The 17,398-nt window shown below is 35.4% G+C and overlaps 1 long non-coding RNA gene across 1 annotated transcript in view; it reads right to left on the bottom strand.

The window, feature by feature from the left end:
- Positions 1–17,398, bottom strand: part of LOC308495922 — a 66,013-nt gene that overhangs the window by 25,614 nt on the left and 23,001 nt on the right. The window lies entirely within an intron of this gene.

The raw sequence follows: 17,398 nt of genomic DNA, 5'->3' as shown, positions 1-17,398 counted from the left end.
TTTGGTTGTTGTTGTTTAAATACTGCAAAAGCCAAACCAAACAAATCTATGGGCCAGATGCATCTGGTTGGGGGAAGACAGGGAGTAACCTGATTTTTTGCATTTGATTTAAAGTAACTCTGCTTTTAAAATAATTTTCACTTCTAGCCTGTTGAAATCAGAGATGAGCATGAAGTTTACCAGTGCTTGACACTGTACTCAGCCATGGCTTCCCTCTTAAGCTAAGAGTGGGCAATAATGTCAAGTCTTGCTTAAGAGACTCTTAGCCCCCATACATATAAACTTACATACATAACCAGAAACACCCAGAAGCATCTGGAAAGTCTGGTTCTTATGTCTGCATCAACTATTAGAGTATTGGTTTTCCTGGCCTGCTTTCCAGAAAATAGCTGCCATGTAACATGAGGATGCGGGAGGGCTGGGTGAGCACATCTATTTCTGACCAAAGTTTATATGGACAGTGCAGCATCTGATTCTGATTCTCACGGTACAGCAACTTCTCAAGTCTGGCAGGTGATGTGAAAAGTTCTAGATATTTAGGCTTAGAATGTCAAAAGAAATCTATGTAACTTGCCCACGTTGACAGCATGTGGGCAAGGAGAAAAGTAGTGGGAATGTCAACAATACATATACATCATATTTAACCGACAGTATTCTGCAAATCAAATGACTCCACGTATAAGAATATTATACTTGTGGTGTAAAAACTATTATTTTTATTGCTTCTGTTTTTGTGTTTTCCCCGCTATTTTTAACTTCACTTTTCAAATGGAAAAAAAAAATACCACCACGTTACCTGAAATAATGATTTTATGTCTTATACACCTTGGAGACTTCCTTGCAACTCAATAGAATTTCAATAAATATTTGTCAATTGAACAAATGTATGAATGAATACATTATTTTGAATCACAGACATTAGATCAATGACTTTTTTTACACTGCCCTATGTACTAGGCATCAGTTCGCAGTGCAGAATACTGCTAGTTAAATATGATATATATATATTGTCGACATACTCACTACTTTAATCCTTGCCCACATACTGTGCAACCTGGGCAAGTTTCATAGATTTCTTTTGGCATTCTAAGCATAAATATCTAGAACTTTTCACATCACCTGCCAGACTTGAGAAGTTGCTGTACCATGAGAATCAGAATCAGATGCTGCACTGTCCATATAAACTTTGTAAAAAACAGTGAATAAGTAACAGCTAATAAGCAAGAGTCTTAAAAGGTCCTTCTGATCACTAATGGACAATGCAAAATTTCCAGTGTAACAATATGTTCTCATGGTATTATGAGAACATAAAATGGAATTAATCTATTCCAGGATATCTGTGAATGCTTCCTTGAGGAACAGATAAAAGATGTATAGGGCTTTTCATGAGAAAAGAAGGGTAGAAAGAACATTCTGAGACAGGAGTCAGCAAATTATGGCCCATGGGCCAAATCAAGCCCATCACATGATTTATAAATAAAATTTGATTGGATCACAGCTATACCCACTCATTTACATATTGTTTATGGCTACCTTTGAGCCAAGATGGCTGGTTCAAGTAGTCGGGACAGAAACCATAGGGTTTGCAAAGTCTAAAATATTTACTATCTGGACCTTTACATAAAATAATTTATTGAGGTCTATTCCAGGCAAAAGGAATGGGATAGGCAAAAGTTCTGTGGCCAGAGAAAGGACAAAGAGTAGGAACAATTGAGAAGGCCTATGTAATCAAAGTTGGGAGCATAAGGTAAAAGATGGCAAGAGATGGTAAATATGGTAAAAGTTGAAGGTAAAAAGGTAGGCAGGCTTAAGCCATATAGAATCTGTAAGCTACATTAAGGAGTTTTAGTTTATCCCTGAAGAAATCTAGTATTTCAGGCATGATGGGAACAGTAAGGAAGAAGCAGAGTTGAAGTGATTATTTCTTAGGGGGGAGACAATTGAAGCCACACTGTGAAAAATGTATTGAAGGAAAGCAAAGTGGATTCAAACATACAACTTAGGAGACTCTTGATGGAGATTAATGTTTTGGGGTAGAAAAACTGCTCCAGCAATCCCAACATTTCAATGACTTACCATAATAAAGGAGAATTCCATGCTCATGTCACAGCACTATATATGTTGGTGGTTGACTCTCCCTCCTCTAGGCCATAAGAATTCTCTCTGTTCACCTAGCAGCATGTGTGGGAAGAGGGCCAGGTTGTAGTGGGTAGGCTTACATGCACCACTCCAGGAAGGGACACACATCACTTCCACTTACATCCTTCAACAAAACTCAGTCACGTGACCAGATCTAATTGCCAGAGATGGTGGACAAACTATATGTCCAGGAAGAAGAGAAGAGCCTGAATATTGATGAGCATTGCCATCTCTGCCAAAGCTGAGTCTATATTGTGCAAACAATAAATAGCAATGGAGGAGACTATCTCATTGAACTTCCCTGGGAGATTCAGTGCATGAACAGCAATGGTACCTTACAATGCTATTTCTTCTTTCCAGGCTAGCACCGGGTCTCAAGCCAACTAGTCAGTCACAGCGGAGCTTATGTCCACAATCCCATCATTCTCCTCCCATCATTCTTCTTCACTTCATTTCAATTCTCAAAGCTCACTGTGGGGGAGGGGTATGGACAGAGGGGGCTCCTCTTTCCCCAAATCAGATCAGTTAAACTCATTCTTAGCAGAAACACTGGGGCCCTGAGGAAGCCACTGATATTAAACAGTAGAGTCTTTGCAGGGAAAAATAGTGGCTCCTGGCCTATTGACGACTATGAAAAACGATCAATATTGCTGCTAATTTTAAAAAGCAAATATTCACAGTAGAGCTGCTTCATTATAACATGGTTCATTGATACTATGCACATATTCTGAGACCAAACCAAAATATATATATATATATATATGTATATACACATATATATATATATATATTACAGTAAATAATACAAATATGGGCTTGATAGTATAATTTTAGCTTCAAGTAGTATTTTTAAATTGCAGGTCACTATCCACTAGTGGGTCATGAATCAACTTAGTGAATTATAGAACATTGGCTCATAGATAAATTGATACTCTTGTTAGTAAATGCCAATCTTAAAGTGGAGTTTCTGGGTAGATTTTTTATCAATAGATAATCTACCCATTACCTCAATTGATCTGCTCTATTTTTATGTTTGTTAGGATCAATGCTGTGTTTTTCAAGATGAACACTCAGTGACATTCACTTCTTATTCACTCAGAAAATAAAAGGAACATATTCAATGCATAATCAACAACTATATTTAGTGAAAGATAACTCCCAAATCTAAAAAGAAAAAGGAAGAAAGAAAGAAAAAACAACCTTCAAAAGAAAATCAATTGAAAAGAAACTTAACAACAGGACACAAACCAGTGGGAAAAATTCTATTTCCTTTTCTATGTACAGTGACCAGACCAGTATCAGAAATTAAAAGGCCAGATCTGCCATTTCTGTACCTGAGTAACAGTTTCCAAATAATATCCTGATGACAGTCAATTGTTTAGGGGGAAACAAAACAAATAGCTATTCAGTTAAACATCATCTATTCCTTATCTTTAACACACACACACACACACACACACACACACACACACACACACACACACAGTCTACAGGTACCCATAAATGATTAAAGCTAAGCAACCAGAGACTTGATCTGGCCAGTCCTTCCTGGAATCCAATTCACTTATCAGCCCACCAAGGTCATAAAAGTTATCAAACATTTTGCTTGTTTGTTAAGTAATTAGAATATTAAGTAGTCACTTAACCAAGATATCATTAGGGAACATGTCTCTCTTTTGTTTCATGATTATTCCACCATAACAGAGGAAGAAAGTGCGGACATTACTGTATGAAGTGTCTAGTTTGCAAAAGCATGGCAGAAGAAAGCCTGATAACCTGATATATGTTTTTCTAGTATGTCATAGGCGATACACTGCAAATTTTGGGCTGGAAGGGATGCGCAGGTCATGTAGTTTGAACTTTTCATCTTACGGAGGAGAAAAATATGTGAAGTGACCCATTGGAATTCAGCCCAGGTTTTTGTTTGTCAGTTGAGTATAGTCTGCTGTTGCTCTGTGAAATCACCCATGTTTGTGTGAGGCGGAGCCCCTGAGTTCTCTAGGGTCTGCAAGTCTAATTTTCTGAGAAATGCAAGGGGAAAAATCTAACCAGCTGGGACTCTGCCTTCCACCAGGCTTGCTGTTTCTGGGTGCAAACTGATCAGCCATCTTGCTGCTTCATGCAGTACACACCGTCTCACAAGCGAGGTGGTGAGGCAGGTGAACCAAGCATTGGTCCCCCTCACACTTCACTTTGTACACTCATCCAAGGGCAGTCTGAATCTCCACTCCTGCATTTTAGGGAGAAGCTGTCCTTGCCTTGTGTATACTGTGTGTTCCTGTATAGGCATGTGCATTCATTTATTCATAAAACATTTATGGTATGTTGAGCACATGTTATGTGCCAGGCAAGGTGCTAGACCCTTCCAAGATTTCAGTAGCAGTGAAGGACAGGGTATCATGTTATAAGTGACACCTTAAATGTACTTACATAAAGTTAAAATTAAATTATATTTATTGTACTCATGTATACAAAATGTTGCAGTTATATTCAAAGACTTCATGTTCATACAAAAATTATTGTCAGCCAGCTAAATTTTCACCAGCTTGTCTCCTGTTTTCTAGGCATAAAGATGTCCCGGATGCAACTTGAAAGAATTTAGCAACATAGGTTGGTGCCCCAGTTTTACTGTTTACTAGCTGAGTGACCTTGAACTGATTTTCCAGTCTCCCTAATCATCAATTGCTCTTCTCTTCAGCAAGCATGATAGTGCCTATCTTACAGCTTGTCAGACAAACTAAAACAATGCATGAGTGAAGAGCTAAAAAGCAGGTTACTTCATCTGTCTGTGGCACTGTCTTTGCTCGCAAAATTAGGGTAATAGAATCCATGTCATGCAATTACTGTGAAAATTAAATGAGAAAACTACACATTCAATCCTCAATACATTTTAAATATTCTATAAAAGTATCATATGAAGTATAAAATGTTAGATCAAAGTAAAATGCTCTTAACTGTTAGAGGTAAGCTCAGTCAAAAGGAGAGTATTGGGACCAGAATCATTCCAGGGTGCTGCATGTCCAGGTAGCTGGTCCCTTTAAATCTCAAGCTTTCAGTCTCGGTGCTACTTTGGAAGTTCAAATAGATGTCTCTGCTTTGGCTGTAATGTCATATACCTCTCCAACTGAACACATATTCCTGTTTTGGAACCTGTCCTCTCATCTTCTTTCTCTTTCTAGATCACTTCTCAAAGCATATTTTCTTTAAGGACCAGTTCTAATGTTCATGTTAGGCCTGAGTGTATATAGAAAAAGGTGAAATGATGCCAAGATTTTCTGTCTTAGTCTGTGCTTATTCTTTCTAGTCTTTAAAGCAGTAAGAATATCAGTTCCCATCCTTGAAATGTGATGTCCCCAAAATTAGTTAGGAAATTTGGAAACTGAAGGGTTATCTGGGTCGAGGGTACATAATTACTTACAAGAATTTGAAATTACCAAAAGCAAACTCGATATTGTTTTCTTTGGGTTTGAACCCGCCCACTACTTATGGGTGCTTAAAAGTTCCTTCTCCAGTAACCATTGGAAACTGAGCATTAAGCTATCTCTAGACCCATTTTTTTAAGTAGTTCAATTCAGGTAAAAAAAAAAAAATCGACTGGCTACTTTATTTCATTCATTCAAATGACAATTTTCAAAACAACCAGGCTCTTTGTTGTTGTTCTTGTTAGAATTCACTCAGTTTCTGGTTATACAATAGTTTGTTATGTGGAGACAAAACTTAACATATCATTTGATGAAAGAAAATGAGCATGATTTAAATATGAACATTCCTCAAATCCAGACTTGTTCAATCTAAGAGGCATTTAACTTAAATCTCCATAAAGAAAACAACAGCCCTTGCTTTCAAAGTATTGGTTTCATTATTTTTAAAATCAAAAAAGAAGAAGGAGGAGGGGAAAAGGGGAGAGGAGGAGGAGTTGAAGGAGAATAATAATTTTGTTGCAAAGTATGGAAAGATGCAAATGAGAGTCAGGTGAAAATTTTAGCTTCAGTAATCCCAATATGCACTCCTGTTGCTTATTTGTTTATTTAACTTTTTTCTTTTTTTAGAATAGTTTCACTTTACTTCATTTTATTTTTAAATGTTATTTATTTTAAGTGTGTTCTTCCAGGACCCATCAGCTCCAAGTCAAGCAGCTGCCTCAATCCAGCTATGGAAGGTACAGCTCACAGTGGCCCATGTGGGGATCCAACCGGCAACCTTGTTGTTTAGAGCACCGTGCTCTAACCAACTAAGTTAACTGGCCGCCTCACATGCCTGTTGCATATTTCGAAGACAATTACCTTTGTTTTTATATTTTCTAGTGAAAATTTCTATTCTGACTTAGCTGTCCTGGAAACACCTGCATCTGCTGTGTAATACTGATGAACTTGAGTTTGGAGATGCTAGTACTATACCTCTCTCTGTGAATAATAGGGCACACATAAATGATTAAAACAAGACAACCAGAAACCTAATCTTGTCAATCCTCCCTGGGATCAAATTCATTTATCAGCCCACTAAGGTCACTGACCTCGATTACCCAGAGCCTAGCTACTAAAATGATTAATTAATCCATTCTCTTATTTCACTCATTTAATTTGAAGGGGAAAATAAAGAAAATATTTTCAATGAATTGACCTGCAGGCAATTGTCCTTAGCTTGCTGCATCCTCTAAAGCACTTATTAATGGTGATGAGAAGTATCAATACATGCTACAACAAAGATGTGTGAACAAAGAGACCATAGCTTTTCTTATACATGTCCTCACATTAATTAAATTTTTATCCCCAGTTTAATCCTCTTTCTACAATTCTTCATATTGAAAGGTGCATAGGTATATGAAAAGAAAGAATATACTGGCAGATATGGAGATCTAATTGAATTTCTATAGAGGAAATATTTTAAAATGTGTTTAGTTTTGTAGCCATCAATGGAGAACCTTAATGTCAAGCAAAACATAGTTTCTCTCAAAATTTCAGGAGAAAAGCTGTTAATTGGAAGTTTCCTGCAAATAATGTTGCCTTCTTCATGGAATGCTGAGCATAGAGAAAACAATAAGAACATATGTATGAACTAATTTATTTTTATCGTAGTGACCAAGTATCAAAGAGTCAATTCATTCTAAGAATCTGGACCGCATCATGCAATATTGTTAAAATGATTAAAATAGATTTATACTCGGTAGTGTACCGGTAAATATTTAACAATGGTTAAGGGGTAGCAGCCCTGATTTGCTATGTGTGATAATATCTGTGGAGTAAATATATCCACCATGATTGATTGCAAATTATCAATGTAAAATCAATGAACATGAAGTTAGGAAGAAATGTGTCATAACGCACCATTATATAGTGTTTCTTCCATACAGAATCTGCCAGATTCAGTAAACGAAAAGCCAGAACTCCCAATTAAATTTAAATTTCAGGTAAACAACAAATAATTATTTAACATATATAAGTATTTCCATGTGTTACTTGGGCCATATGTATGCTAAGAAATTATTCATTGTTTATCTGCAATTCAAATTTAACTAGGTAGTCCTGGATTTTATCTGGCAATCCTAATATTGATACTATAGACATAAATAACCTCAAATGCATAAATAACAGTAAAATGTAATGATGACTTTTAAGTATTCATTATCTTTCTTTGAATATAATTTAACTTTTAAATTTATATAATTTGATTTTTGACAACTGGCTCCCAAAATTTCTGAAAATTTAACCATCAATTTTTGCAAGTCAGCACACCTCTGATATTATCCTTAAGTAACATAGTTCTACACCAGAGAGACTATGAAAATGCAATGAAAGCACTGATTTTTAAGCATACCTCAGCTCATAATGTTTCTATTATTTTAAAATAGCTTATAAACATAGCTTCATTAAATTTCACATGCAGTAAATTTCAGTGCACTGAATTCTCCCAACCCCCACGTCACACTCACCCTCCACCCCTGGGGAAATTTCTCTGTAGCAAAGAAGAATACATCTTTAGACTTCCTCCTTTCCAGTTTTAGGGACTTGTGTTGTCCAGTTTAGTAACCAACCCCCTTTAGAATTCAGTGATTTTAATGAAAAAGCTCTAACTTCCAAGCTTCTGCCATTTTTCTGTGGGATTGAAGGATGGGGACCTAGAATAGAAGGTCCTTTTGTTTTTGTGGTTAGCTGAGCACTTTCATCGGATATTGGTAATACAAAGATAAACCTGGAATTTTGTTTGATATAAAAGTAGGAATTTTTCTCTGATCCACAAACAAAGTAATGGGATTAGGAGGGTGTGGGTGTGCAGTTAGGGAGAAAACGAGTAAGATGAGCTCTAGAGAACAGGCTACTGAAAAGGCCCAAACAACAGTTTATCTAATTTTAAAAAATTAAATAAGTAAATAAAACAGGTGTCTTTCACTTTAGTCAAATATTATGCTCAAAGGGATTTTCAAAATCGATTTTCTTTTTGACATTTGGGGCATCCTTATTTCATGGCAAAAAACAAACAAACTTGCAGGGTAAATTATGACCATATATATATATATATATACACACATACACACACATATATATATGACCATATATCTATATATTATTTTTTATTAGATTATATTTTATTTTAGGTTTTCTTCAAGTGAGGAACACTCAGTACAAATGCCATTTCATATTAAAAATTTATGTATGATCTAGTTTAATTCTCAGTGAATATTTACCCTAAATATTAACTTCAGTTGTCCTGGGAAAACATAAAAATATATACTAAATGTAGTATTAAAATCAGTAGTTTTTATTTTATGTCACAGCCTGTACCTGATAAAGACATCTGCATGAAAAGCAGCAAATTTGGATATCAATACCAATAGCCAACTACAAAGTTCTGCAGTCTTGTTTTTTGTTAATTTTCTCATTCCTAATATTAAAATATATATCACAAAAAGGAACAGTTACTAAATATGTTTGAAGTCTTTTCTATTAATTTGAATAGTAACTCAGTAAAGTATTCCTGGAGGATGTTCATAGTTGTTTATAAACTTTATTTACTTTCCAAACTGAGTTTTGACTATACCAGAAAGCTGTTATAGTATTGACAATAATTAAGCTAGACAGAATTAAATCATTTCACTAGTATAGCTAGGTCTAAAGCTTCTTCTGAGTTGATTGAACTGGTACTGATTAGCTCATAGGTGCATCCTAAAATTATTTATAAAGACTGCATTATTTATCAAATTCTCTGCATTACCCAGGACACTAAGTGATGAAATGATCTTCCTAGGTTTTAACTCTATAAAATGAAATTGAATGTATTCTATTTTTCTCAGTGAAATTGAAGTCAAATGTATAAATCAAAATGAGAGATTGTAACAGGATGTGAAGTACAACATAGGGAATATAGTCAATGGTATTGTAATAGCTCTGCATGGTGTCAGATGGGTACTAGGCTTGGAGTTATCACTTTGCGAGGGGTGTAAATGTCTAATCATTATGTTGTTTTGTATACTTAAAACTAATTTAAAACGTCCCTTATGTTAAAAAAAAATTAAATTAAATTAAAAAAGGAGAGATTGCAAATTTGTCCCACATAGAACTGTAAAACTAATTCAAAACCTTAAATAAAACGTTTCAAAGAGATTTCTTCATAGAAGAAATTAAATGATAAAAATGAAAGGGAAAGTGAAAAGAAATTATTATATTGATGACTTTGTCTGTTTTGTGAATCATACAGTCTTATTATTGTAGTTGCTGTTGTTATTTGCTCCCATTAAAAAAGAAAGGATTATATTTGAATTTCATCTCATTCTTATCTAACATAGGATTATTGTGGTTGCTACTATTGTTATTTGCTCCTGTTAATTTTGACTTAAACCTACTAAAGAAGTTGTAGCATTCTGATCACACAATAATGGAAAGGTCACCAAATGATAACCAAAGACCCAAACTTTACCACCCAGCTGCATGATTTTGGCAAGTCACCTTGCCTCTGGGTTTCAGTTGTCTCCCCTGGAGAATACAACATTGAAACATATATTCCCCAAGCTTTCTTTCTAAAATCATAAAATTTTTACTTAAAAATCCTATGACTCTGAACTCAAGCATTAAAAGAACAGAAGCTTTATGTGACTCAACTTGTGTGCAGTTAAGATGATGAATGATAAGACTTCAGCAGCCCTTTTATAGTTCTGTTTCATTAGATGAAATTCTCAATATGTTTTTATTCAATCAAAACTTGGTAAGAATTCAGAATATTAACACAGGTTAATTTAGTGGGGTTGTTAGGGGAGAGAATTCCATATTTTGAAGAAACTTATCATAGGTTTCATTTTAACACCAGAGAATGAATTTGTTGCCCAGTCACAAATGATAGAAATGACACCATGTAACAGTGTGATTTTAAAATAACATATCAACTTAAAAATGTGCAAGGGGGTATGTAGTTTTTCAAAATTACTTCAGGCAGTACACTAGGAAAAATTTAAAGACTGCTGATTTAAACAGTCTTACCTCATTTAGTGCTTTATTCCTAAATCCAAGCATAATGCTAGGCATACAGAAAATCCTCAATGAATCATGAAGAAATTTGCTGGGAAACAAACAGGACCTTAGAGAAGTCTCCCAGATGAGTAAATCCTTGTTTATTGTTTGCCACCTACTACACAAGCTGCCCCAAAAGAATAGTAGCCATTTTGAGATTCATTGAGTCTCTTGAGTTTGAGACAATATGCTTTCCCACCTTTTCTTTCACCACTGCACTTCAGACAGCTGCTGATGAAGAAGAGGGGCCTTGACTAAATAAGCATGCCATCAGTCCTTAATCGTGGTATCCTAAAGCTCCAGGTAGGCAAGGTGTGGCAGTTCAGAGGTCTGGAGCTCAGTCGTTTCACCCTCAGCTGAAGAAAGGAAGGGCTCTGAATTTAATCGAAATGCTAGGTAAATGTGAGGCACTTAGGAAAATAGTTCTCTTCTTCCTTGTGAAATTACATGGATGAATTTCAGAGGTCTATAAATTCCAGAGAAATCTTTTAATATTGGTGTGTTTGTACAATTATAATCTAAGAAGTATATATTACCAGTGACGTTGATAGGTTTTCTTCTTTTACAGTGAACTAGCAATTGAAAGCAATTTTCAAAATATATGGTATGTGTTTCTTAAGCCAGTATTTTTCCAGCTGTAAATCCGCTAGAATTAAAGATGTTTCTTTTCGTTTTTTTGTTTTTCCTTTTTTTTTTTTTTTTTTTTTTTGCTTTAAAGTGCTATATGACTCTAGGAAAGTGCTATATCTATCTAGTCTAGGGAAGAAAAAAGCAAAAAACAAAGTCTTAATTCATTAGTGAACATCTTGAAAAAGTTAATTTCCTCAGTGCAGTGCAATAGCATAGTGGTATTATCCTTTAAAGTAATTTTCCCAACAGTTATATTTTAGGACTTAATCTTGTAGGGGGAAAAAAAATCACACAAATATATAAAGATGTATGTTCAAAGATGTACAGTCAAAAAAAAATTCAACAATAGGGTATTGGATAAATACATCACAGAACTTCTATGTGGTACAAAATGCAGCTGTTTAAAAGAATTAGAACTATTTTATTAAAATAAAAACATGTTAAGGCAGATAAAAATAAATTACAAAAGAGTACATGCAGCTTCATTTTTGTCAATAAATATATATACAAACAGAAGTTCATGTGTAGAGAAAATCTTGGAAGAACACTTTTAGTGTATTAATTATGCTTATGTTTGAGTAGTGGAATTGGCATCAGCTTGGGAGAAAAATATCTTTTATATTCTTACATGCAAATTTTTACTATGATCAAGTATCATTCTTATAACTTAGAAAACCTACAATCAAAAGAGTCTAACGAAATTAAAAATATAATTATTGGAAAGAAGAGATAAATTTGTCATTGTTTGTAGATTATTTTAACTGGAAAAAACTAACTAATTGAAAATTGTCTTAAGAGAGTTCAATGAAGTGTTTTTTTATAAGACATATGTTCCTCTAAAGTAGCTTATCAGCATTCTAACTATAACCAAGCAAAAAGTATTAATATAATGGATAAAATATAAATGATCAAGAATAACATTTCTCACTTTTTTTTCCATTATCCATTCCACATTTTCTTTGCCCTCATCTAGTATTTCAGTTGATTGGATTTATGATCAGGTGGGATGACCCAAACTTCATTCCTGAAAGGTGTGAATTACCAGTGGTCCTGTCGTATTCAGATTCTGTAATTTTCCATCAACTTTATTTATGGACATGAAAGTACTAAAAGGCAGCCCAGAGACTTCACATACAGGCCTCCAATTATTTAATGGCAACCCAATTTCCTCTTGATAATTAGGACAAGTAATCCAAGACAGTAGACTAAACCCCTTCTTTTCATGTTGATTAAATGGCATGAAGATTTCAAACTGGCCAGGTAGCAGTCTTTTCCTCCAAATCAACAAAACTATTTTTGGGTTCCCAGTGGAGTATTCCTCTCTTAAAAAGTAGGATTGCCAATCCAGCACATTTCATGAGTACAGGGACAGGAAGCAAAAATTCCACAAGTAGAGTATAAGCTGAGAAACAACTTAATAATTGGTGTAAGTGTTAAATGAACAAACAGAATAAAAGATATATACATTCTAAGTGACAACTATAAAAAAGAAAAATATTGCAACTATGAAATGAGTTCAGGATACTATAAAAAAGAATATTCAAAAAATATTCGGAAAATATATCTTGGAAATTTAAAATATAATAGCAGAAAAAAATTTAAAGTTTAATAAAAAGAGAGGAAGATAAAGCTATGGGAATCTCACAGAAAGCAAAACAACAATGAAAAAGAGATAAGAAATAAAAAAAAGAAAAGGTAAGAAAGTTAGAGGACCAGTCTAAGAAGTCCATCCTCTCAGTGATAAAATTCCAGAAAAGGAGAGAATAAAAAAAAAAAGGAAAATATTTAACAAAAAATTAAGAAAAAATTCCAGAATTAAAGAAGGTGAATTTCTTAATTGAAATGGCTCACTGAATTATCAAAACACTATATAAAAATAGACCTACATCAAGTCTCATCATCATTGATTTAGAACACTTGGAACAAAGAAAAGATTCTATAAGATTCCAGAGGAACAGAAAAAGTCACATATAAAAGATTAAGTAAAAGGATCCCACTAGCAACACTGGAAGTTACAAGGAACTGGAGAAATGCTTTCCAGATTGTGAGGGGAAATTATTTCAATCCAGAATTGTATACCCAGCAATACTATCAGTTAAGAGCAAAGATGAAACAAAGATATTTTCAGACATGTAAGATTTCAAATTTACCTTTCATGCACCTTACTCTAGAGCTCCTTGGAGGTTTTTGTGTCACCGAACCAAAGGATTAAGTCAACAAAACAAGAAATGAGACCCAATGAAAGATAGAGGTGATAGGGTTGTGATAGGATGTGGTTAAGGGAGATCCCAGATGACAGCTGAAACAGCAAGTGGACATGGCAACCAATCTAAATTGGATCAGTTACAAATGCTCCAGAGAAGACTTTTCCATTAAAGTAAAATTGATAAATTACCCAATGTGTCTGAATGACTTGAGAGATTTCAACAATGACAAAGAATTTGTGATTGAATCAATAATTAGTACATAGAAAATTAAGCAAATGAAAATACAAGACAAGTACTAACTCAAAGGGAACAGAATGTAGTATAGGGAAGGAAAAGTAATAATACCCAACAGACTACATAATTTTCAAAAGATGCTACTATACACAGCACATTTAAAAAGTATTGAGAAGATACAATAATGACATTTTAGTACATATGGAAAATATTGTTAATTTTGATTTTTAGATCTAATTAAAAAGGCAGATGGTAGAGTACAATTTGAAATTTTTTTTTTCCTTCAAGTAGTTAAACCAGTGGACACCAGGCCCATCACCATTAACTCTGATTCCTGAACAAAATAAGAGAGATTGCAATGGAACCCCTGGTAGCTGCATCAGTCAGGGCCCCAATGGGAAGCAGGTGACAGACTCCAGGAAGGTTTAATGAAGGGATTATTCATGAGGTATGAACAGGTATGGTAAATCACAAAAAAGAATGAAGTGCTCCTGGGCTAGTAAAGCAGGTGTTATAACCTGTAAGCATAAAGGAACAAGAGGAGTAAGTGAGAGAGTGTGAGAAGAATCACTTTGAGAGGAGCTGAGACCTCTCAAGGAGCTTTGATGGTGATTATGCAGCCAGCCCAAGGCCACTCTGCAGGGAGGAAATAAAAAAATACAGAACCTGGCCTCACTGTGCTCCCTTCCTCTGACTTCCTGCAGGAGCTCCCCATTGAACACACCCAGCTGGAGACCAGAGGACAAATGAGCCTGTTAAAATAATCTATACAGATCTGCCTCTGAGGCAGAGAACTTAGTGCAAAAGGGTTAAGAGTGGCTAGCAGGAGGGATGGAAATGGAAGGTACTGGGCACACTGAACATAGCACACACTTCCATATAATTTCTTTCATCTCACTTTTTACTGCTAATTACCACATTAAGACAATACCTCATCACTATGAAAAATTGTCTACTTCACTTTAGTTTGCTTCAAATCTGAGGCCGAATAATAATAATAAGTCATCAAAATTTTTCAACAAACACTTCAGTGGAACATTCTTTGGACACATTCTGATCTATTTGAAATATTTCAAATAGATCAGAATGTGTTCAAAGAAGGTGTAAAATATTTGTGAAAAGAATTAATTTGTTGCATTTTGGATGTGACTATAGGCAGAGAGGATAATGTATCACAGGGAAGGACCACGGACAAAAGAAGCATTTGAAATATATTTGAAGAGGCTGAACTAATATCATTTAGGGGAGGGGATGGTTATTTGGTTTGGTTTTGCAATTGGATTGGACCGATGGCAGAAACACTCAGCATACTGGGGCAGGTGACGTTTACAACCTGCAACAGAACAGCTTTGCCATTTCCTGATTCTGAAACACAATGGAAATTTGATCTTAACTTTGAAAACACATCTTCACCCACAAGTAGTTTACCATACATAGATATTATTCAACAAATACTTGTTCATTACACACTCAGTGGCAAGAACCATTTTAAAGGCTATTGATATCACAATCTATAAGACAGACATTGTCCCAGCACTGATAAAAGATTTGTTTAGACAAATCTTTGGCAGAAGTCCATTATATTTACATAAAAGATAGAAGATGAACAATGAAAAGAGCAGAGGTGCTCTAGTTTAATTAGGTGTAGGGAGCTTGGAGCCTTCTGTTCCCCATTCCTTCTGTCCTTTGGAACATAGTACATTAGTATGAAATTGCTATCCTTATAAGCTTCACACACACAGTATTATCTCAGAGTTAGGGAATCGCAGTGTCTACTGGAAGGATTAGGCTCAAGTAACTGTCAGAAAAATGTCCGCTCATAATTCTCATTAAATCTTTTAGAGAATACTTATATTATTAAATTTTGGGATACTCTAGTTTTATCATCCATCCATCCATATATGTAAAGAACTGAAGATATAATGGTGAGAAGACAAGAGTTCTTGGCAGAAAAATAGGTTTTAAACACCGAATTACAGAATCAATTATTTAATGACAATTGTGATAAGTATTATGAAAGGAAAGTACAGGAAGCTTTGAGAGTGGGGGCTGTGAAGGCGTCCTTGAGGAAGCAACATTCATGCAGATTACTGGTTGATTTGTAGGAATTCATGAGTCCAGGGATTGCAAACTCCGATTCCTTCAGGGTGGTAAGCAGGTAACACAAATGTGTACATCTAGCAGGGAGAAGACTGCAGGAAACACTGAGGCTCTAGGCAGACTGGAGGAAGCTGACTGGCCTTAAGGCATTCAGAGTCACACTTTAATAATCTCTGGGCTGACCAAACGAAAGAGGTCTGCAGCCAAAGACAGCAGAAGGGCTGGCAGGCTGCTCCTGCTCCAGTGATGCAGGCAGGGGAAAGAGCAGGTGCAATGGCCCTGAGGCAGGAGGGAGCCATCTGTTTTAATGAGCAGAAAGAGGGCATGTGTGATAGAGAGCAGAGGCCCAAGGACAGAGTGACTCCAAGGGGCAGGGAGAAGAGCCAGTCACTCAAGGCCTCATCAGCAGGTGAGGGCTTTGATCTTTATCCCAAGTACCCTTGGATGCATTGAAGGGTTTTAAGCAGAGAAGTCAATTAATTAGATTTGCATTTTTAAAAGCTCACTGGGCAGCCATGTAGAAAAGGACTGCAAGCAGACAGTGAGGACGCTGTCGTGGTGGTTCCCCATCTCTCCTATTTTTCCCTCTACAGTATTTGCATAACTGTGTTTGTCTTCACATAGTCTTACCTAAGTTCCTCATTCTGGATGACCAAGCTGGATACTGTCTTTTTAGTCCTGACTCTGACAATGAAATTATAAGTGTCTGAACCCTGGAATGGAAAGATCTGAAGTAAAAACCCAGCAGCCTCTACACAGAGTCTTCTATCTGCTGGTTGATCTGGTCTTTGGTTCACGTACTGAAACCAAGATGGGCAAGACAGTCACTATTTTCAAGAAATTCACATGATTGGGGAGAAAGATCCTGAAGCCAATAAATATTAAGTTCTGTGGTTGCCAACACTGCTAATGTAAATCCTAAGTATCACGGGAACATAAGAACATGTGCCTAACCAGTCAGAGGTAGAAAATCAGGTGAGGTTTTACCTGCAAATCTAAAATCTTTTGCTAGATTTATCATTCAGTTTAGTATTAAAAACAAACAAACAAACAAAAACAACTCTTATTTAGGGATGATCTCATGCAGACTTTGACAATTAACAGATGTAGATGTATACAATTATATTACTTGTGCATATGAGTAACTTTCATTGTTAGTTTGTCTCTTCTTGGTAGCAGTATTTTGGGTTATTAAAGAACCAAGGAGAAGGTAAGTGCTGTGAATCAGCAAGTCTCCACAATGTTTATTTAAAGGGGAAAACTTGAAGTTAGGAAAAAATTGAGCAAGCCAGACACATTTCCTTCTCCTTTAAAAAATGGAAATGGCAAACTCTTGCAACTTTCATACACAGCCTGACATGACGTATCTGTGTTTTGTTGTGATTGTACAAGACAAACTGGGTGAGCATTCTGATGTTACAATTAACTCACTTTCTCTCAACATATTTATTCATTGGTCTATTTAGATTCAAAATTAATTTCTTCCCTCTTTTTCTCACCCTACAATGTTGCATAAAACATGTTCATTTGGCATTATTGCTGGAAATAAAACACTAGGATTAAATGTCATTTCCTTAGTGAAATTTACCT

Source organism: Rhinolophus hipposideros, assembly GCF_964194185.1.
Source record: "Rhinolophus hipposideros genome assembly, chromosome: 3".
Lineage (NCBI taxonomy): Eukaryota > Metazoa > Chordata > Mammalia > Chiroptera > Rhinolophidae > Rhinolophus > Rhinolophus hipposideros.
Note: the sequence above shows the minus strand (reverse complement) of the source record. Positions and strands in the feature narration are given on the sequence as shown.